Below are 24337 nucleotides of genomic sequence, written 5' to 3' on the forward strand. Positions count from 1 at the left end.
GAGGAGTCTTAATCATTTTCTCCCCTGTACCTTCCAGGTTATTTAGCCTAACAATGAAGGCAACTACATTGGTTTGACATTCTTCTATGGACGTAGCAGTGTCAGTAACAAACCTATAGTGGCTATGTCTTATGAACTTGTTATACCTAAAGAGCCAGAAAACTGATCTGGTTTTAAATATTTACATCCATTAAGTGGGTTTACTGGTCTATAATTCCTCACCTTTTGCTTTTCATGCTTTTTTGTTTTGTTTTGTTTTGATTTGTTTTGACTTGATTTGATTTGATTTAAACTATCCTAAATTTTCCTGTCTATAATTTCTTGGGACCTATGTGTCTCCACAGGATGTCAAAGATAATCTCTAATAATCTAGAGATAACTTCAGTAGTTTCCTTAATGATTTGCGGTGAGCTTTATCAGGCTCTGCTGATTTTAATACACCTAAATTGCCTGAACATTCATTAACATCTTCCTTGCTATTTTGGCATACTCTCCTCTGCTGTTATTAAATTTGCATTATGCATGAAAACCAAACTTTATTCTAAAGACTGAATAAGGCATCAAGTACAGAATATTGAACACTTGGCCTTTCTCAAGCCATTGTGTTTCTTCTTTGCTCCATCAGCAGATCTAGTTAAATTTTTTTCCAGCTTACTTCTAATGCAAAATTTCTTTAGTTTTATGTTTATATCCCCCATAACTGCTTGAAACATAACTCTTGCTGTTTGTAAGAGTAAGACTGAATAATTCATACTGAGCCCCTCAGTCAGGTTGATATTGATAGCTTTGTTCCATGCAAAAATGCTTTTTTGTTTATCACCAATCACTTAAAGACATTTCCACAAATGCAAATTCTGTGCAGGTGTAGATGAGCGATCATCCCATACATGAGGGATTTTGTGTAATTCAGCTACTTTCAAATCACTGCTTAAGTCAGGTGAAAATTAAACACAAATAAAATATGCCATTTTTGGACAATGTAATAAAATTGGACTAAAGAGACAATATTTAAAACGCTTTTTTTTTTTTTTTTCTTCAAAATTCTTGTGTGATACAATTGCCCGAAAGCTTTCCTGTTCTCCCATGTCTGTCACTGGGCATCTTTGAACAGTCCCTCTGTGTGCACCAGACATTCTGTAAATGCTTTCCTGATACACCTGGCTAGGAATTTCCATCTTGTGTGTTCACTGTCAGATTTTATTCCTCTGGGACACAATTGTTTACAGATAGAAAATACAAACTTTTATAACTAAGCTTCTTAGAGTTCTTCAGGATATTCAGACTGATGTAATCTTTCCTTCCAAAACATATTTACTGCTTTTTCAAAAAAAAAAAAAAAAAAAAAAAAAAGTTCCTAATACTACATACTACATAAATTTAAAGTAAATAAAATAGAAACAAATGTCAACTGAGTAAATGTGTGACCCTCTACTATATTTGGTTGGTCAATTAACTGTTTGACTGAATGAGAGAGTAACCTCCTCCTCTATTTTGTGAATCAGTGTGCATTTTTAATTGTAAAATGGCCATATCCACGGAATCCTAATTTAATATGAGCAGGTATTCTTCACAGAAATAAAATAAATAAAAAATAAAATAAAATAAAATAAAATAAAATAAAATAAAATAAAATAAAATAAGATAAGATAAGATAAGATAAGATAAAATAAAATAAAATAAAATAAAATAAAATAAAATAAAATAAAATAAAATAAAATAAAATAAAATAAAATAAAATAAAATAAAATAAAATAAAGTAAAATAAAGTAAAATAAAGTAAAATAAAATAAAATAGAAGGTTTAAATGCTTAACAATCAATGTTTTTTTATGTTTAAATTTATGATTTTTTGAATAAGACTAGCCACATTGGTCATACACAAATTCTTCTACACAAGGGTAAAATTTTGAGATGACTTATTTTAAAGCCTCTTGCCAAAGGACATCATAAGACATTGATTTGCAATGGCCATGGACAGAACAATAATGCTTTTTCTAGTCTATGTTGCTCACACTTGTGAACAGACCTCTCAGACCTCTGAGATTTTCATCCATTTCTGATTTAGGAAAGATAGTTCAGAGAAAAAATAATTGAAGACTTTTACATATCTATTGTGACAGACTTGAAGTTGGTGCCACATCTCCCTTCATCCTATTTAAAAAATCTGCCTCCTCCAGTTTCTCTGTGTAGGAATGCCATAACCTAAACAAAAATAATTTTGGAAAAATACCACATATGTTATATTTCAAAATATCTCAGTCCTCCTACAGAAGATGTGTTGTTTTATTTACATTTGCCTGTTCTCTAATTCTTTTAAATTAGTAGAACCACTTGTAGTGTCAAAACTAAAAGACAAGGAGTTCTGAGCAAATCCTTCATTTTTATACATAAATCACAACCAAAATTTTCCAGCATTCACATGGAATGGTGAAAGTGTTGTAAAGTACAGAGACATCAATATGTTAATTTTTATGAAGGCTTTGGATTGCCTCATATCACTCTAAATCCAAACCACTGTAAGGTAAAATACAAATAAATGTTTAAAATTGATAACATTTTTACACATAAAATGGACAGCATTGTCAAAATGAAAAATAAAGAAAGAAATAAAAACAACATACTTTGTTTATACTTTGTCTACTTCCATAGACATTAAAGCAGAAGACAATCACTGGCTAACTTCATGCCTTCTAGCTCTTTTATCTTGGCAATGTTTTCGAGTTCTCCTTTGTAACATCTTCTGAGAACATCAGGTTTCTGCTATACGTGAATTCAATGATTTTTTAAAAGGTTGTTCTACTATCTCAAATTTATTTCTAGACTTGTCCCTTCAGTGCTTTGTTCTTTCATATGTACCCTCTCCCTCAGGAGGGTTATAAGGAGCCCTGTTATCTATACTTATAAGAAAGCCTTGATTGACTCACTGCTGTACCCAAGCGGACATCTCCAATTTATGTATGGCAATTGTTATTATATTTAGTGGAGGAAAAAAAAAAAAAAAAAAAAAAAAAAAAAGGAACAGAAAAACAGAAACAGAAACAGAGGCAGAGACAGAAACAGAAACAGAAAGAAACAGAAATAGAAACAGAAACACTACAAGTTAGAGCTAGAGCTGGTGGGATCATGGGCTGTTGAGGATCTGTAAGCTGGGCATTCATCTGACAGCATTTGCCCAGTACTAGCTACTGTAGGCTCACTTTACTGCCAGTGCAAAGAACTGGGCAGTTATGCTGAATGATTTGTCTCATCCTAATACAGATATCTACAATGAGTGGTGTGATTTGTGCCCTGAAAATACCTTTCTCTCCCCAGTGACTGAGTCAGCAGAGATTACATTTACACTGCATTTCTCTTTAGAAGAATTATCTTTCTTCATTGAAAGGATTGTGAAACACTGGAACAGGCTGCCCAGGCAAGCAGTTGAGTCACCATCCCCGGAGGTCTTCAAAAAAACATGTAGATGTAAAGCCTGATGACATGGTTTAATGTTGGACTTGGCAGTGGTAGATTAAAGATTGGACCAGATGGTCTTAGAGGCCTTTTCCAACCTAAATGATTCTATGATTCTGTGATTCTATCTCAGATCAGGTAAGGTAGAGCCTAGAAACAGCCAAAACCCCAAAAGAAATAATAATAATAATAATAATTAAAAAAAAAATACTCAGAAAGGATGCAATTATTTCTTTGTTCAAGGGCATTAAGCTGGTTTTATGAGGTTTGAGAACTACAAGAAAAAACAACCTTCTCTTATCTAATTTCTGTTGTGACCTTAGCGTTGAGTTTATATATGGGATTTGAGAGGACAGTATCAAAGATATGAGTGATTCTCTCCTACAAAAATTAAGAGAAGAGAAGAGAAGAGAAGAGAAGAGAAGAGAAGAGAAGAGAAGAGAAGAGAAGAGAAGAGAAGAGAAGAGAAGAGAAGAGAAGAGAAGAGAAGAGAAGAGAAGAGAAGAGAAGAGAAGAGAAGAGAAGAGAAGAGAAGAGAAGAGAAGAGAAGAGAAGAGAAGAGAAGAGAAGAGAAGAGAAGAGAAAAGAAAAGAAAAGAAAAGAAAAGAAAAGAAAAGAAAAGAAAAGAAAAGAAAAGAAAAGAAAAGAAAAGAAAAGAAAAGAAAAGAAAAGAAAAGAAAAGAAAAGATTAAAAAGAACCCCACCTACAAAACCTTAAATTTGGCTCACCACCTTGGGCAGGAGGGAGCTTCTTAGTATTCTTTTCTCTTATGTTGTGCATTCACCCAACATTTTGCTTGATTATTTTACTGTTTTACATGGAGCACCAGTTTTCATTAAGTGGCTTGCAATGACTTTTGAAATTTTTCCTAAGTGATTGTAGTTAATTAAGAATTCATTAGAAAAGATTAGTAGTTCAGATTTTCCCTTCTAATGTGAACATTTAAAATTTATCAATACTAAATTTTATCAGCCATGACTATGTCAATCTAGATTCCAGCATCTAGATTCCTTTACTCCAGGCCATCCTAACAGACATGTCTATGTGTTATCTTTTTACCTTGTTTTTCTGAATGTTAATATTTTTACCAATTCACAAAGATTGGTAAAAATTTTCACTACATTAAATGTTGAGTTTTCTTCTTTTGTATCCCTTAGCCAGTTCCTTTATTACAATGACATTTTACTGCTTGTTCTGTACAATAGTTCTCTACTTGTGCTTGCTAGAAAAACAGCTGCAGTATCTTGAGATGTTATTTCTTGTCCTCTATAGTCTGCTCTTCCTGTATAGCATCATTAATGCTACACAAAAGTCACTAGAACAAAACGTACTGACGTATTAACCAGCTCACAGCCATAGTTCATAATCAGATAAGCTTATATGTTGCTGTTGATGTAAATATCTGAGGAACACCATGTTTTGTCTGCTAGACTAAAACTCCATCAGGAGGAATGGAGAGGCAACTGGGAGTTCTTTTGTCAAAATCCTCTTGCTTATGGTCTTCTCAGAATAAATATAAATATTTGTTAATATTTATTTAGGCCAAATAAATTCTGACAATCAACTGGTTCACCTCTATGAGAAAAACAATTACTAAGCTTTATAGAAAATGTCAGAGCACGTGAGCTGAGTACAATTTTGCCTTAATAATTTATGTGCAAAAGAAATGTTATTCACTTTGGCCTTGTAGAATTATGCATAGCATCCTTGAAAGTACAATAAACATCAAGAGTTTATATTCTGTTTTTATTCTATTGCCAAAGTCTAAAAATGCTATGAAGTGTGTGTGTGTTGGTCTGGGTAGAGAAAGGGGGACACACACCTGTATTTCATGATGCCTGTAAAACACCTTACATCATTCTGTCATTAGACCAATAATTAGTAGTAACTTTACATCTAAAGGCATTGCTCTTTTAATATCATTCTCATTTTTCCCTGACCCATGCATTTAGCTGATAGTCAGAATTTAGCACAGCTGTTTCTTTGTGATGGAGAAATTGTAATAATCAGATATAATTTAATCATCTTCATTTACAAACACACATGCAGTGTCCTGTTTCCCCAAACCCAGTAAAAACAAACAGGAGCCATAGGTCTTCATATGTATTGGTCCGTAAAATCTTCATGTCTTCCTCCTTCACCTAGTTCTGGTTTTTGTTTCCTCTCTTTGCTCTGCTCTGGCTCCAAAAGCAAGACAGCTACAAGCCAGAACTGTATTGTGAACCCATGAGCTTTTCCTTCAGTGTCTGCAGCTCTCTCCTTTATTGTCAAGCCTGAAGGAGTAAGTAGGTTACATACAATTGTGTTAAACACTGTGCATGAATATAAAAGATAAATAAATAAATAAATCCATGACCAAGAAAGAGTAAAGCATAAGAAGATGTATAAGGAATAAAGATAAAATGTAACACAAACACAGAATACCAATAAAACTGAGAATTAGCCTAATAACTTCATTCACAGCACCCCAGCTGGATTTCATTAAACAGATATCTCTACACAGGTTGTTTTTCAGAAGAGGCATAAAGAGGGATAACATCAGGCTACTTTTTTTTTCTAAAGGACAGCTTAGGAGAACGTGTGGAAGTTACTGCTAAAAAGAAGACAAGTTGGCCATGCAGTTGAGCTGTCAGTAAAGCAGACATGAGGTTTAGTGGCATGAGGAACTATGGGAAACACGAGGTGTTTTGTACAGAAATATTCAAACCAGAAGCAGCAATCTTGGTTATCAGAGCAAGAACAGCAGCTTCCTTCCACTTGCTTTGTTAGGTATTCAAAGGATAATACAGATCATGTCCAGATCATCTCAAGATCAAATATGGGGATAGCTAACATCCAAATATTACACTCTGCTAGAGATCCTTAGGAGACACTGTAAATGAGAGGTTTATGGGCAAGCTCAGAAAGAAGGACAGTTTAGAGTTTGCACCTATTCAGTGTACCTGGGAATGGTCAAGCAGAGCATAACACTAACTGTTCTGTGACTCTTTAAATTACCAGTCTACAAATAGACTCATAAATCCATACTGAGGCTCTTGAGCAACCAGTTTAGTAGAACTCAGCATCTGAATTCAATGCTCTGGACAGCATGACTCCAGATTTTAGTTGTCCTTTCCCTGAAAAGCATTCTCATCAATTTTGAAGTGTTACAGCACAAAATAGACTGCTAAAAACAAATGATAATAATCAAAACAAAAACCTGGTAGGATGCAACAGTAAGCATATGTCAGTGATTTGTGTATCAGTGTTACAAGCAAAAATGCTTATTCCTCTTGTCCTCAATCAGAGGAATTAAAATTAAAGTTCTGGTGTGTTTGCTTTTCCTTTGTCCCTTCTAATTGAAGGTATTAGAATCATAGAAGCATAGATCTCCTGCTCTTCTCAGTGAGTCCTCAGGGCCACCTGCCTTACTCCCTGCTGAGGATGTGCAGTCAGCTGTAAGACTATGTTACAACCAGGATTAGAGCCCAGGTGTCCTGCTGCTTACAGACACACACTTAACAGGGCAGGCAATGCCAACCATTTCACCACAAATTCTTTAGCTAAAGATCTGTGTGCAAGGAATGCATTTTCAGCATGCCTGCAGTGTAATTTTGGGGGATCCTTTTTGGCTCCTCTTTCCGGGGTCAGGATAGAGGAGGTTGTCCTCAGCTTCTTTGTATATAGAGTGGAGGGTCTCTCCCTTCCCCCTACCTTTAGTGTTTTTACCTGCATCAAAAAGTATTACGTGTTCTTTTTAAAACCCTGAACAAAGGTGAGGAATAGAGGCGCATACAGAGATCAATTTTGCATTACCTACTGTTTCCCTGCATGAGGGTTTTACAATGCAAGTCGTTTATTTGATTGCTAGGTATGCTTAAAGTGGTCGGACGGAAGGCTTTGAACTTCGCTGAAGTACAAAAAGCAAGCTGTTCGTTTAATCAGCACATTTAATTCGCCCTGCTTTGCATGCTGCTCCACGCTGTCTCCTTTCCATATAAGGATTCTGTGGCATCTTCCTGCAGCACCCCTGCCTCTCCTCTGAGAGCAGCCAAAGATGGCTTTGTGCACGTTGCTTCTGCATGCTATAGGCCCAACTCTTTCTTGATGTGTGCTGTAGCAGCTTCCTACTTCTCATAGCTCTCTTCTCCTCAGGTGAGTTGTTTATATTCAAGTCCTTTTTGTGCTGACCGAGAGCACGTTGTTAATTTATCCTGCATTTCAATATTTATTTTTGCTGTGCATAGGTGGGAAGTGAATCAGCAAACTGAATTTTGATTAAGGATTTTGGTATTAAGAATTTATATTATTGATAGGTGTCTTTTGTGTTTAGGAATTTATTTTTGTTTAATACTGGGTATTCATTAGATTTCTGTTTAAGCAGCCATTGTTTAGAATCCAAAGAGGGTTTTCTAATGCTATTCATAAAGATCTAGGAAAACCTTTAAGGCAACACTGATCAGAGGAAGGAAAGATTTTCTAATTTAGCAATCACATTAATGAAAAATAGAACATTTTTTTCTAGCCTTTAGTAACATTAGGGGTGTTTCTGTTTTTCTCTCAGACTTGCTCACTCACCTCTGCTGATGTGGAAATATGTAATGTGCAGTTTACAGCAAATTAATAGTACCTTTTGTGTCATTTTCTGTGGTCCTTTTTTTTTTTTTTTTTTTTTTTTTTTAATCTGATTTACCTTGCTGTGCTAAATTGATTAAGGCCAATGTTGTACTTCAGCCTTCTGAGAATACCTGTCACAAATGTTAGAAGAGGTACTTGATTACCCCTTAACATCTGTTCCTGCATACCCCACTTTAGTGGACTGGTTTCAGATATCTCATTATTTCTTTCTGAGCCACATCCACTTTTCCATTCTAAGTCCTTCCCCTGCCAGATGTCCAGGGGGTAGAAGTTAAAATCTGTTTACCAAATGATTAATCTATTCAGTGCTGCTGTGAAGAATCAGCAAGGGCAATGCAGATTCAAACCTCGTCGCTCAAGTTCTCTTTGCTTCAGTGTGGAAGACTGAAGGTACAGATGCTCCCATGGAAGTCATGGGATTCCTATGGGAAGCACTAGGTCCAAGGACAAGGCCCATTCTTCTGGAAGCACAGTGCGTGCTCTCCAGGGGTCTCTGTGTACCCAAACCCCCCGAAAGTGTGCGGAAGTTTAGTTGCATGGCAGAACACAGTCTCTGATGAGACTAAACAACTTGCTTGAAATTTCTTTTTTTCTGTCAATAGAATTTCATTGACATTCTCTTTAGCATTTGATGGGTACCACTGGCAGTTCCCCAATCTGGAAGTCCATGATCTACGATATAAAAGCCTAGTTACAGGCTCATGTCTGTAAGCCTGGCTATCATTAAAGTCTTCATGTTAGATGGCAATCATGAGATGATCTTTCAGCTGTCCTGTGCAAATCTTGAAAATGGAGATCAACATTCAGACTTGAAGAGCTAGAAACCAACCACATAATTTTTTTTTTTTTTTTTTTTTTTTGTACACTACCTGAAGTTCTTATATCTAAAGGACTTAATGATCTCAGAGCAGCACACACTGCTAAGGAGACAATGAATATTGTCTGAAATTTCTGAGAGGTAAGGGTTTTATGCCCAGAGATTTCTTGCTCTAGACCCATGAGATGACGACAAAGGTATATTTAAAGAAAGACAGATTTCTTGTAACCTTAAATTCAGCTGTGAAAAACAAAAATATCACAGTCAGATGTTGCTATATAGAATTTAGCTTTAGTGAAATTCAGAATCTTGCCTAGATTTCCAGCCCATCATGGTCTCTCTTTGTTGTGGAACATGGTGGTTAGTTAATACCATCAGGTAATTCAGATACATCAGTCTTCTCTTTTAGCCTTGCTTAGCTCTGCTGATCAGAGTAGAAAAATGTGTGATTATTCCCCAAATGCCATCACAGTCCAGTGTGGCATCATTCACAGATGTCGTAAGATGAGGACTTCTCTTCATGTGGAGATTCTGATATACCTGTCTGAGTTACATCCAGCAGAACTAGATGCAACTCAGACTGAGACTGCTAGAAGCACTTGAACTTCAGGTTCCCTGCATGTGCAAGCGGTTGCATTGCTTTTACCTGGTATTGTTAGGAATTTTAACAAACAAAATGGCTGAAGTTTTCTCTTTTTAAGAAAATAATGAATTATGGGATAATGGATGCTGAGACTTTGCATAACAAATCAAAGCTTCCAAAACAATGGGTAGAGTCATTCCATTTTGAGTAGTCGTCGATGACCTGGTACGGACAAAGTAAACACAAGGAAAGAAATGTATATATATATATATATATTTTTTTTTTCCCTCCATATCTGTGGCAGTTAGGTTAGTTCTTGAGTTTACAAAAAAAGATAAGAGAGCTTGTCTTCCTTTGAATACAAATGCTTACATTTGCATGTGTTTAGTGCTTATTTAACAGCTCTTTCTGGACATATGTAGTCAAATGATTCCTACAGAGCTAATTGCTGCATCACTTAGCATTCTTACAAGGATTTCTTAATGATTGTGAGTGATCCACAGAATCCCAATTTCCTTAATTACATCTGAATCCTTACCAGCATCTGCACTGTGGGAAATGCAGGTCCCTGCACCTAACATCTTTCCAGTTCCAGGCTGGGGTCTTTACATGTTTCTAATGGTAAGAAACAGACAAAGCTGAGCCTGAAACTCTGTTTAAGGTTTGGGATGATGTCCATGAGATTTCTTCATGTACAAAGACAATCACATTGGCTTTGCTCATCTGGTGAACATGCCCAAACCTCCACATAATTCTTCAGGTCCACATCAAGCTTGCCCAGATACCTGAAGAAGATAACACGTTGCCCTGTCCTTGCAAGAAGCAAGATGAAACACATTTTTTTATCACCTGTCCTGAGGATGCATAGTTTATACTGAAACCATAGGGATGAATACAAGGAGAATAATACTCTGTCCACAGCAGAGAGGAAAGAGGAGAGTCCTTCTGCTCCTTTTGAGAAAGAGATCAGATGGTGGGGACCCTACAGGGAAGGGGAAAAGGAAGCTGGACAGCGGGATATGGTGCCATTTTGCCCCAGACTGTAACCCTTTTGCAGTTCTGCAATACACTCACAATTGTACTCAACTGTTCCCATGGTCTGCCACAGGTTAAGTCTTCTGTTTTTCCTTCATGAGTTGTGGATAGCAAACATGCCTTATGGAATCAGCCTTGGCTAGAAATGTTTACCAATGAAGTTCATTTAAGTTCGTTAGCTAAATTGTCTCCTGAGTGTTACAGCTCTGCAGAAGTCTTTCTTCGGTGTGAGATAAGTCTGCTTGGAGGCGTTTACAAGTTTACATCTGTGAAGTAGAGGTGTATGGGAAGCCTTCACCTGGTACTGTTATTCTGTAGACAAATCTTACAGTCTGTTAGTGAGTTCTGTAACCTTAGGGACCTTGACAACATCCAAAGCCGTGGGTGAGACTCTCAGAATAAATTTAGCTGATATATTGCAGACATCCATATCCAAATTAAATGCATGAGGATCCCTTTTAGTCAATGGAAAAAAAAAAAAAAAAGACACTTTTAGCTCATTAGTCATCTTATTCTAATGTAATTGTCTACAGTAGACCAAATGACTTGCACCCAAAAAGAACTCTGCCAGCCCATCTTTGTCACAGCTGCAAGGAGTTGTGACTCAACTTATCTCACTCTGCCAAGAGAAATCTTTTAATAGAGATGCGATTTTACTGGCAAAAGTTTTGCTGCTTTGTTTTGTTTTGTTATATTATCAGGGTTGGTAGTGTATGACAGCAAAATACATTTTCTTGGTGTAGTCCCTGCTGGAAATACTTTCTGGTAAAGTACAGCCATTTCCAGTACTTCATGCCTTATGAAATTCTACTGTCCAACTTATTCATTCCCCCATACTGGTTTGCGACATTAGGCTTTCATTTCTGGAACAGTACATAGGAAATATTTTATTCTCTTGATTTTTTTAGTACGTTATTTCAGGAATCTTATCTCTCGTAATCCTCTACCACACTGGGGATACAGAACAATTTCACTGCTGAGCTTCCCACTTTGTGACACTGGCCTTTCTAAGCCTTCTGTCCTAAGATTCCTGTCTACCCAAAAGGCATGTTTGATGCACATAGTTATGTCCTCTGAGGGGGGTCTCTAGCAGTGGGAGTCAACAATAAAAGTGTCAATAAGACAACATTACAGTTAGTTTTTGTCACAGGAAACAAGCCGTAACCTTAAAATGTGCTAGCTAGCATGGTTTAAGTGATGTTATTAAGCGTTCATGGAGACACAGTGAGATAAATATAATGAGTATTCAACATGATCCCTAGAAGGCAGTTTAAACTATTATATTGAAATGCTACTGTGTTCAGTTTTCAAATGTTTGGAAAGTTTAGATCTCATCTCCAAATTTCACACTTGCATATGTTGCCAATATCTTCCACCATAGTCAGGGCTTCCTTTTGTCTCTGGCTTCTGGGGTCAGGGACAAGCAGTGCACTTTTGCTCCTTAAGGACTGTGATAGATAACAAAAGCTGTATGAAACAGCTGTATATAGATAAAAAAAGATGTATGAAAGCTACAAAAAGGCATTTTTGTTGTTGTTAGTTTTTGTTGTTGTTGTTGTTGTTTTTTTTAACTTCCTTGCTTAACTTCTTATCCTAGGAACAAAATCTAAAGTCTAATGCCTCTCATCAGATTCTGACTCATCAGAAATAAACCTGCAGTTTACTTGCTGGCAGGGTAAGTCAGCAGGACAGTCCTGCCACCCTGTGCCAGGCAGGCTGTGTACAAACATTTGCTGCTGTTGTCTTTTTCTCCTGGCAGCCCTTACAAAAAGAGTTTTGAACAGCAGAATCCCAAAAGCGAAGTGCGCCTGGAGGCTCTAAAGGAAAACTTACCTTTGGAGCCTCAAAGAAAAAAAAAAAAAAAAAAAGAAAGGTACAAGCATATAAATAATATTTGTCTGATTAACCGTTATCATTTAACACCTGTATTAAGGTAGTTGCCATTTTGTCAATACGCTTTCAGGTATCTGTGAGAAAAGGCAAAAGCTCAAGTGTTCAGATGAAAACTAGGCCATAATGACTCAAAATTTCAGACCTCAGGTCTTTTGTGCTTGCAAGTATACAGCCTCACAGTGAATTTGCTTCCCAACAGGCAATGTTGCAAAGACACAATGGTAGCATCTCAGTTTTGAGCCTTCATAGCTCCAAATTTTTCCTGAGCTCTGCCTCCAGGAGATAACAAGCTTAAGGTTATTTAAGACAAAATGTTGATAGGATTTATACCAATTCTGGTGTAAAATGTAGCATTTTAAAGGTCAAATATTCTCTATGTTTTAGTAAAATAGTCCAGTCTATCTCATCAACAAGAAGTCAAATAACTCATATGGTAGACCTGACATGTGGCTTGCATGTTGGATGGATCTTTAACTAGGATAGTCCACAATATTTTATCACAGGTTTCTCCCTTTACCTTTTCTAGTGATTTAAATTAGGTCTGATTTTTTTTTTTTTAATTTCTTTGTTAAAAAATGTACACCGGCATCTCAGAACACAGTGTATGTACATGTAAGACTGAGTTCTTATGAAAGATGTTATGCAAAACACTGAATAAGAAAAATAAGGCAAAATAATCTAACAAGATCAGATATAAGAGAAGCAATAGAATAATTCTGGTTTTTTTTTTTTTTTTTTTTTTTTTTTTGAGAAAAAGAAAGCTAAAACAACCAAAGAAATAAAATCAAAAGTAGTGATTTTGAGAATTGAGAGAAATTTGGCAGGCATTCCTGGCAAAGCAGAACAAGAAGGGATTAATAGCTACAAATACACATCGAATTTCTTGAAGATCTGACAGTAAAAAGTCATGGAGAATTGCAAATTCTCCATGCAAATTACAATGGAGAATTGCAGAATTCCAAAGAATGAGATGTTCCCTAAAGTAGGGATTGCTTGTTGCTAGATAATTGTCATATATGTTGCCAGTATGAATATGGATTTTCTATTTAAAAAAGAGTAGAAATGAAAAATAAATCTCCTATATTACAGCTACAGGACTATTGATGGTATTACAAACTGAGAGAACTTGAAAAATAAATAAATAGCTACCTCCAAAACACTATAATTGTGCTGGTGCTCTGTGGGGCAGGAGGTGGGAGGCTAAAAGATAACTCCAAAAACAAAAGAGGCTCTTTGTAAGAGTAATGCCATCTGGGGTTATGGGAACAGTTGTTGATGCTGTGAAGAGGAAAGTATTAGATCCAGTCATGCAGGACTAGGAGGACTTGCTCAGTTTCAATATCCCTTCTCTCTCTCTCTCTAAAATATCAAAAGCATGTCACTGCAAGAAAGAAAAACAGAAAATGTGAGAACACATACATATGTGTCTCTCTATATTTCCCAATATATATATACATGGACACAAAATGGCAAGCAAAAAAAAATTTAAAAAAAATTGAAGTGACAGCAAATTGCTCATTTTCTCAAAAGTGTAATATACTCGAGCAGATACTGTAGTTGCTTTAGTAAATGTCTTCAGTCCTCCCTTATCTCACAGCTATGTTTTTTCAAATAGAAAAGTAAGGATCAGCTGTATTGATTAGGGTCATTACTCAGAGTTCCAGCGACAGCCTGTGCAATCAACATAAATTGGTGATTAACAGGATCGTTTATTTGGAAGCATCTGGAACATGAAACCTTGGGGACAGTCAGAAGATGTGTGACTGGAAACTGTATTTTGCCTTTTATTGTTTCCATGAATATTATTTTCCCTGAAAATACTTTTTTTATTCTCCTTTCAAGCCCTAATCTTTGATTGTGTGCACTGTGCATGTGTAGTACTAGCTTTGAAGGATGATAATTTAACCATGGGTTTCTCAGTGGGGAGAAAATTAAAATGTACAGCCTTTTGTCTGTGTGGTGAGTTACTAAATCACTTCCCACAGTATGGCACAGCTTGCAGCATTACCCATGACTTAAAAATTCTTCATTAACATGTATCGTTATTGTGTCCCACTGTGAAAAATGTGTTATACTAGTTGGTCTACTCATAAGTAAACCTCGTTGTAGAAGAGAACTTTTTGCTCCTGTGAATAAGAACTAAATATTGAAATGTATTTAATACTGTTTTGTCATGACACAAAATATAAGAAGTGGGTTGGAAGATCTCTCTGCCCTTATTGCCTAACACAGCACATATTGTCTTTTCTCTGCTGTCTGTGTAAGCATCTGCTCAGCTTTTCCAAACAGAAAGCCTGTAAGAGAAGTATATATTACAAGTCAGAAAATGAAATAAATTCACTTGGCTTTGACAGGGTAGAAATATTATTGTCTTTCATTGATTCTGCACACCTTCAGCCAAAGTCCGTCTTGCTTAGGAGTATGTCAGAAGCTTCTGTACAAGTACTCTGTCATTTGCCTCCAAGACCAAAAGCCTCTAGGGTGTACAACATCAGGGTAACATACGGTATTTTGGGACCATACTCCACCTAAGGATGTTCTTAGGCTTACTATCAGCTTTTTACATGCCAGTTGTTGGCTATATAAATAGGAAAACATCTCTGCTGGTGGGCTTTTCTTCTAAAGAAATAGCCAGGAGTACTAACTTCTAATACTGTTTATTTATTTATGTGGCAAGTACATAATTGGACTCCTGCTACACTGGTGTTGTAAAGCAGTTTCAAGGTATGTTTAACAGTGGGAACAAAGCAGGATGGAGAGATCATGCAAAAACAAAGGACATCTACAACCTGATTAATACAGATTAAGCATGCCCTGCAGGCTTGGTTCTTCTAAAGTGACTACAAAAGAATTACAGCTTTTGAACATGAACATCTTTTGCCCACAACATATTAATTTGACATCGTATACCATTATTCTGTGGACTTACATTTTAGTGTCAAAAATGAATCTTTTTCTGACCACAGTCACCTACTGTTATTTGAAACAACACTGTGCAGAAAAGGAATGAAAGCTAATTCAAGGGCTATTAAGAATATTATTTGTATATTACATTAAAAATGAAATGTAATTCGATAAAGTGCTCAGCAGAGGATTCTGGATGGGAAGGCACTTCCGTGGGTAAGGTAAGAACAGATAGTAATGGTTGATTAGAAAGAAAGGAAATTCTGATTGATGAATCTCATTGATGCTTATCTCCCATCTCAGGCATTACACAGAATTATCTAGTTATCAATAACATGTCAGTTCTTATTGTGTTTTATTAAAAGCAGACCCGGGTCATTCCCAAGACTGGATATTATTGAGGAAGCATATATACTCCTTCCATACAGGGGTAGTGGATTGTCACTACGAAAATTTCATAAGAGTAAATATCATAAACACGGAGAAAATCAGTTTTTATACTTTTAGCTATTCTCTCTTCATTTCTTTGTTCATTTTTTTCTGAGTAGCCAAACTTTTTGCAAAATGATGTTACACTTCCTTGCATAGTATTATAAAAAATAATAAAATGACTGGATTCATTTTGATTTTCTTTATAACCTGACAAAATTGAAATGTGGCATGTGGTTTTCTAAATAAAGTTATGGCTTTAGAAATTTGTAGTGGAGTTTTCTGTTAGGTTAACTTTTGTGGTTTGTTCACTGGCAAAGCTGAATTTATTTTGCTTAAAGTAGACCTTCCTACTGCAAATGTGCAAACCTGTGATGCTCTGTGCAATGCTCATTTTGACTAGTCTGCTGACTGAAAATAAACCCAATATTTGTTAGTGTCATACCTGTCACACAGCTTCTGCATCATCAATTTATCTTCTTCCAAGGGAAGGTTAAATGTGTAGCCTTTCATTGCAAGGTTTGCACTCCTAGACACTGCACAAGGAAGATAAAACCTGTCAGAAGTGACAAATCATTGGTATTCTGGTTTATTTGAATATTGACTTATTTCACAAATGTAAGGCATTTTTTTTAATTAATTTCAATCCAGAAAGAAGACATAATATTGTGTAAATAATAACAGAAACATCAAACACAGTCAGCCTTGGCCAATATTCATGTATCCAGGTCTGTTGCAAGAGCAGAGAGGTTGATATATTCCATTTTTGCTATTACCTTCACTTCTCCCCAGTTTCTTTTACTTACTGCTTTGTGGTACTGAGGATGGAAGTTTTGTTTTGATTTTGGTTTTTTGATCCCCCTTTTGCCCCTCTATCCATGTTCAATACTCCTATGTTGCTCTGACATCTTAGCTTCTTCTCTATTGTCAGCAGGTGTTGGTGCCATCACTGAAACATCTCAAAATCAGTATGCTTGTCATGTACTCTGATTAAAAGTGGTGATGCTAGGACACCTGCTAGTTTTGAATCCTCATGGGAAGGGCATGCCTCTGCACAATTCCCCCATTACAATCAGAGGTTCATCTACCTCAGCTTTCTACATTGATAATTAATTTATATATTGATTGCTTTTCTTGATTTTCATTAGTTGCTTCAATAATTATGAAGGAGTTCATGAAGAAAAGAGGTAAAGGAATTTGCATTAACCATAATCATTGATCTTTTATGGCCCTCAGCTCTATCACACCAGAATGATGAAACAGTAGAAATAGTTTAAAATTTGCAGATACCCACAATTTGCACATCAGTAACTGAAGGAGGAAAGATCCTGAGCTGCTTCTCAAAGCTAGTTCTGATCTGGTTCTTGGGGCTGTGTATTATCCCAGCATTTATCCCAACAGTTTGTCAAAACTGGCAAACCTGGCAAAAGTTGGTATCTTCTTTTCGATATTACTAATGTTATTTCTAATTATTGCTTGCATATTCCTACTATGCCAGTAATCATGGCCATAAAGAGTCTATTATTCAAATGAGCACTCAAAAGCCTGAGGCTATTCCAGGACTCTTCTGTCCTGTTTGTTTGTTTGCTTGTTTGTTTCTTTTTGCTCCGAGTGCTTTAAATGTTTACACTAGCACTTTTTTCAAAATCCCAATCAGTAAGGTTTTTTTGTTTTGTTTTTTCTTCTTCTGGGAGCTTTTTGTGTTTTGTATGGTTTATCTCATGCTAACAGTGGGTTATTCTGGGGGACAGATGGAAGGCCTGAGGCCCTTTCTCTCCCTGCCCTCCTTGCAGCAGGGTCTGAGTACCAAGTGCAGAGCAGCTGGTACAGCGCCAGCTTCCAAATGGCCACTGAGACTGAGCCTTGCATTCATTTAATGTATAGAAAAATCCTGTACCAGATCTATCTCCATCACATCCCCAAAGTGAGTGGGATAGAGAGCAGAGATGGGAAATCTTCAAGGGGCATTTCTGAAGGACATAACCTATCAGGTTTGGTGGGAATAATAGGTTTTAGGAGAAATATATGAGGCTATGGGAAAGGAATGGAACATATGGTGCATACTGAAGTGTAGAAAACATTTGGTAGTATGAGGGAGACCTCAGGCTCACCCTGTGGAAAAGACAGCCTTAATGGGGAGAGTGCCAGAGCTCCTCCCAGACAGTGAGAGTGGGAAAGGGCTCCTGATGTGACGATCCTATCCCCTGGAAAGATGGGAATGGCAGACCTTCCTCTTTCCATCCCAGTGGAAGATGGAAAGTGGAAAGATGGGGAGGAGCTGTTCCATACCTTCCCACATCATAGAAAGGCGACTGAGGGAAGAAGCAAATAATATTCTCCATTGCCTCATTTACAAAAGGAAAAAGGAGAGCCAGCCTTCCTGCCCAGAGGTGGCCAGGCAACCAACACACTCATCTGCAAATAAAGGGCAGGAGTTTAATTGTGGGCACTGTGTGTTTTTGGACACACCTCAAAACTCATAGCTGCTTCTCTGACATTCTACCTTACCAAATAGTTAAAGAAACCGAGAAAGTTTTAGAACAGATAACATGGACTCCACCCCAGGTCCTATCACTACCATGCAGCCTCTGATAATTTAATTTAGCTAATGAGCTTTGGAAGAATCATGTTGGAGACAGAGATGGGAGAGCTTTTAGGATCAACCAGTGAAATAAACAAGACAGTAGCTTCAAAAATTAAAAACGTTTTGGTAGTGGTTTTCTTATTGTGCACTCCAATTAATTGCATCTTTCTTGCTGAAACCAGAACATCAGACGTACAACGTGTTCCCTGAACTTGCTGGAAAAAATATTATACATGGTCCCCTCTAGAGTATTAGAGTATTAGAGTATTTTCATTAAGTTGATTCTGTGCTGTCAGTGTATGTGGCTTACTACATAATAAAAAACTCACGGAAATTAGCTCCTATAGGGATTGTATATGCCCTTGGAGGTCTCTGGGTCCAAACAGTAGTATGTGGATCACAGCTGGCTCTAAAAGCTCATATTCTTGAGAGATATACTTACTCTATGAACATATCTTAATCTAGAATGTTTGTTTGTCATCCTTGCTGTATGTGGGTAAGAATATACTAGAGACTATTCTGAGATAGATTAATGCTTGTTCTGGACATATGAAAGTTATTAAAAAGTGATCCTGTGGAGATAATATTCAGAGTGAATCCTGTGGTATACAAATCAGTGGATACAACCTGAAATGTATCAACATCAGGTACAAGTGGCAGGTTTAGGTCCTGTAGCAATTCCTGCATTGTACAATGCAGTGTTATCCAGGAGTAGCTGAGCTAAGTCTGTTAGGGAAAAATATATCACGGAGCATGGCAGCCCCAGAGAGGTGAGGCTGCTGCAGCTCCATGCCCCACCTCCAACTGGCAGTGTGTCTGAAGATGCCTTTCCAGCCGGCACATAAACACAGAGCACATGTATATCCCATATATATACATGTACATATATATACACATGGTTGGTCACCCAGACTCACAGACAGACATGCAGAGCATTCACATGAACACAAACAGCACCAACAGGCTCATCCTGTTACCATCGCTGGCAAATCAGGATGGACATCCACTACCAAGAATATGTATAAGTATACAAATATATTTATACACATGTATATGGTGTGGATCCACATATACAGTGGGGCACTGACACTCAGACATAAAAGTCTCTCATGCCACAGCCCCACTCCAGCTGCAGGTACAAAACATCTGATGTACACACGTGCACACACACAGAGAGGCACACACACAGCTGTCCAGAACTCTCCTACGCACTAGCAGCCAACTCCCCCTTGCTCTTGCCCTTAGAGACTCTCCCTGCTCACGGGCCACTTCACCTACTCACCATCTAGGCTTGCTCAAACTTTACCAGTGTTCATGCAATGCTTCACACACCTCTACTCACTCTGTTTGCTGCAGCATCACCAGACGAGAGTACCAGACAGCCAGCTCAGCACATCACAGACCTATTTTTTTAGCTCTTATGCTTCTATTTTGCCACACCTTTTCAAACCCAGATCACTTTTTTCCTTCCCTTTTCCTGCCTTCAATTCCTCCTCTCAGCATGCTATAATGTTCTATGCAATCCTGAAATGCTCATCCTCTGCATCCTATCATGTGTACTGTAACCCATGGACAGTAACCTCACCAAGCCCAAAACCTACTGCAGTGTTGACCCATAGTGATGGGTATCAGGTCTGGACCATTGGGCCTCCTGGGGCAGTCCTGGGAAGGGCGCAGAACTGGTGTTCCTCCTTCTGAGTCCTTAGTTTGGGTTTCCACCTGTTTTGTGCCCCTGTCCTCCTCTGGGCTAGTGTATGTGGACATTTGACAGACTGATGGCTCTTGTGATAGACCTGGGAGCAGCTAAGGCCAGGATATGATTTGGGTTCCTTAACCTGCCATTGACTCTCTGTGCTACTTTGTGAATGTGCAGATGAGCTTTTATCACATAATTTAACATGAAGAGGTCAGCCTGTAACAACAGGAACATCACAGCAGTGCTACCCACATTACTCTGTGCTAGTGACCCCACCTTCCAGCATTGCAGCTATGTGGATAGCTGGGGCTGGGTATTTCTGAACTGCGCTCCATTACCCTGTGCAAATATGCCCTGTATGCTGCCTGCAAACACACACATGCAGACACACAGACACACGCTCACACACCCCCCAGTGCTACAGGAACAGCTATTTGAAGCTCTTGTATGTTCAGAGGTGCGGGAATACAATGGGTTTCTGCATTTATTTTACTTTAGTTTAGTGTAGTTTAGTTATTTTGTGGCTGGTTTCAGTCTCCCTACCAAGTTCTTTAGTCCGTTGATTATTTTGCAGAGCTCAAGCAGAGTCTAACCAGAAAATTTGAGCTTATACCTGATCTTTTCCCAAAAGATAAAGTGTTGCAACACAGACCTTTTACCTACTGTTTCATCTCTGTCATGAAGGCATATTTCACTATGCATTGTTACAGCTAGAAGTGAAATTTAATACTGTTTTTTTGGCTGACTTGGAGGGGGTTGTGCATGATAATAGTGTCTTAATTCTATAACTGTGTTGACTATTTTAAACATGGTAATATTCACTTCAAAACCTGTGTGCTCATGAAAAATGAGGTAACAATGGACAACTTTGTCTAGGAAGCACTGCTTATATTCACACCTTCAGTAAATGACAGAAGTAGCAGCATTACAAAATTCTGTTATAATCTATTGTTCAAATAAGCAATATTTTCAGAAAAAATATCATGTGAAATAAGTATTATAATAAAGTAATTCCTAGGAGCAGGACTAGGTACAATGCCCGTACTGAAGAATTGTGCAAGTGGAAATAGGCCAGTGTGAGTAGCTATTTCTTTAGGCTTTATTTTAAACAGATTAGTATAAAAAACCTGCCCTTTGAACATTTTTTTTTCACAGAATACTTCAGTCCATCAAACAGAACAAAAAACTTCCATCTGATCTTTGACAGACTTCTGCCATAATAATCCAAAATTCTTTCAGAGATTTATCAATGTAACTTTACAGTATTTTGAACTATTACTGCAAAACACAGTGCTGTTTTAAGATGAGAAAATAGCTTTGCTTTAGTTAACATTCAGCAAGTGCTCTTTTCTGACAGGGATTATGGCAGAATCACAGTACAGGGAGAATGAGTCCTGCATTGATCACTGAAAGTAATGGATCATTGAACTCCTGCATTAATCTGCTCCTTTAGAGTCTATACATTATAAAAATTCAAGCATGTTGCAGATTGCCTGCCTACCATACTATTAGAATGTGAAAGATTTACAGAGTGAATTACCGTTGACATACACCAGGGCAGTCAGACTGAAGAACTGCTGTATTCAGCTTGCTGCAAACATCAACCATGTCTTTTCATATCTTCAGTCTTTCTGAGGCTAAAGTTCTTTACAAGGAAATGTTTTGGACAATTCAGAACCTTTGGTCACTTGAAAGGCCATACATTTGTGGAACAGCAAAATCTCTTTTTTAAATGACCTGTGTGTTGGCTTTTGTGGAAAAACTTAAAAAGTTTTTTTTTTTTGTATGTCTAAAAGAAAACATAACCAAGATAAGCCTATTATACTCATTGAATCCACACTCCTACTGATGTGGGATTCAGTGGGGATATACTTCTCTGATTTATGCAGTCAGTCAGATGTATCCTAGCACTGCAGAGTCTTTCACAAAGCATAGGCGTTTTGAATGATTATCAAGGACAAGATCTCTTCTCTTGTTGGGTAAAAATCCCTACAACTAGAAGACAATACACTAGCAAACCAGATGTAAAAGTCTGAGAACAAAATAAGTGGCTTTCGTAATGAGGAACATTTGAATGCACAGGATCATAATACATAGAATGTATAACATAGTTCATAAAATATAGAATAAAAAATCACTGCTGCAGTAAAATGAAGGGTCTTACATTCTTTATCAAATAAATTCAGGTAAGGCTACATGGAACAGAAGTCTACAAACAAGGCTGAATGAATTTTGTTTACACTGGTGTAAAAATATTTTTTCATTTGTCAATTTCTTACATTTCACCTGTGCAGATGTGGTGGTTTCACGATGATGGGCAGCTAAGCTCCACCATGCCACTCTCTCAGGCACCCTCATGAAAAGAAAAGGCAGAAAAAAAATGAAAATATTCTAGAATATGCAGTTAAGTCTTTCATTGAAATTTAATACTTTATACATTTGCTTTTGAAACTATTTCAATTTCCTGCTGTCATAAGGGATAGGGATTGTCACCAAATTATGGGTGATCAAATCTAAGATATTGAGTCCTTAGTGGACTGACAGCCTCTGACATTTGAGTTACTAGCATTTGCAAAGTTACTATGGTGACAAATGTAACTCTCATTAAAAAAATAATAATAATCCTATTTTGCTTAACCATGATTTTCCAAAGAACTCAGCATGGTTCCATAAGTGCATTCCTGCCAAAATGGATGCATGGTGCCCTTTTTTCCAAGAAATTGTATCTTTAGTGAAGTGTAAGTGTAAAGGGAAGTCTGACCTCTGCTTTGGTCATAGTATCCTATGATAGCTCACTCAGATTACTGTAATTTTTAACAGATTTAAAACAGCACAGTGATCATATCTTAAAAGAAAGACCAGAGTATATTCAGCTTCTTTTTGATCATTCTGGTGAAGTAGAACAACCCTAAAGTCACCATGATCCTTCCTTTTAAAATTCCCATGCCCTGAAAAGTAGACCCATCACATGTAGCTTAAAGGTGAGCTGCAGCAGGCTGCTTTGACTCATGCCATAGGGGCATTGGCACTGGACCCAGGTATATGAAGATGACCTGAAGTAGTTTTTGTCTATATCCATCTCTCTGGTCCCATGATAAGCAAAGACAGCTGGGAAGATATGATCCATATTCTCTTTCATGGTGTCAGACTACACCATGGTCTTTTTTTGTGTATGAAGCATTCTGCCATGACTATGTAGAGATAAATCGTTATGTGTTATGAGAGGGGGGCACTAGTGAACCTATCACCCACATGGATCATTTTTGCAAATGGTTAGGAAACTGATTTTTAAAGCTATTAAATCTTCTCTTACAGAGACCGAGAGCTCTGATACAGACCAAGTATCCCACATGTGTAGTTAAGTAGGCTGGTTTCTATTCCAGTGTAGTTTTCCTAGGTATCCTGTATTGTCCAATTGACTCTCCATTGACTGTAAAGGGAGAGAAGAGATATCAGCATCCTACCAAGCACTTGAGTCAGAGCCTAAAGCCAGGCATACATAGTCAAGACAAAGACAAAGGCAAAGTGCTTAGAGTAAGTTTATTGCACTTTGTGCAACATTCAAGGGTAGGTACTGCTCTCTGTTGGAAGATGCTGACAGCAGCATCCTTCTTGGCTAAGCCTGAAGCCAGGGCGTGGAATTTTCCTTCCTACAGATCAGGCCCAAGTACTAGCAGAGTACTATGTAGAGAGGTGCTACAAGCATACTCCTAAGCTGCTCTTTGGTGTATCATATTCAAATTGCAGAAGAGAGTTTTGTAGGGTGAGCTCTTTCACCATCAGCACTCAACGTCCTCATAGTGTTCCAAGGCCTAAGATACTCTTATTCAGCCGTAGTCAAGACTAGGGCTTGAATAATTTAAATGGAAGGAAAACTAAAGTTCATTCTCAGCCTCTGACCATGGCTTAATGTACAAAATACATGTAAATGTTGCTGTCTTCCTGGTAGATCAAAGAGCTGTAGTGGAACGTGCTGGAGAGAAACAACAGAAGGGAGACAGAACGGCTTTGAAGTTTTGCTGATAAATTTAGATCCTAATTTTAAAAGGTGAAAGATAAGATATGAATAAGCTGTTGATTTTGTTTCAAAGCTCTGGTTTTAGATGATAAATTTTGCATTAAAACGTGAAAGTACTTTTTTTAATTGTGTGGGAGAAAGTGTCACAGCTTATTTCTAAAAATACAGAAAGAATGTTGATGGCAGGAGAAAATGCTGAAAGATTGTCTTGTTTTAACAAGCAAAAGTAAGACCTATGCTGATGTTACCCCTGTAACAATAATTCCTGAAGATAATCCTTAGTTTCTTGGAAATCCAGAATTAAACAGAAT

The 24337-nt window shown here is 37.4% G+C and overlaps 1 protein-coding gene across 1 annotated transcript in view; it reads left to right on the top strand.

Moving 5' to 3' along the window:
- Positions 1–24337, top strand: part of RAB3C (RAB3C, member RAS oncogene family) — a 141245-nt gene that overhangs the window by 94663 nt on the left and 22245 nt on the right. The gene's annotated exons all lie outside the window — the stretch shown is intronic.

This window comes from Anas platyrhynchos, chromosome Z, assembly GCF_047663525.1.
Source record: "Anas platyrhynchos isolate ZD024472 breed Pekin duck chromosome Z, IASCAAS_PekinDuck_T2T, whole genome shotgun sequence".
NCBI lineage: Eukaryota > Metazoa > Chordata > Aves > Anseriformes > Anatidae > Anas > Anas platyrhynchos.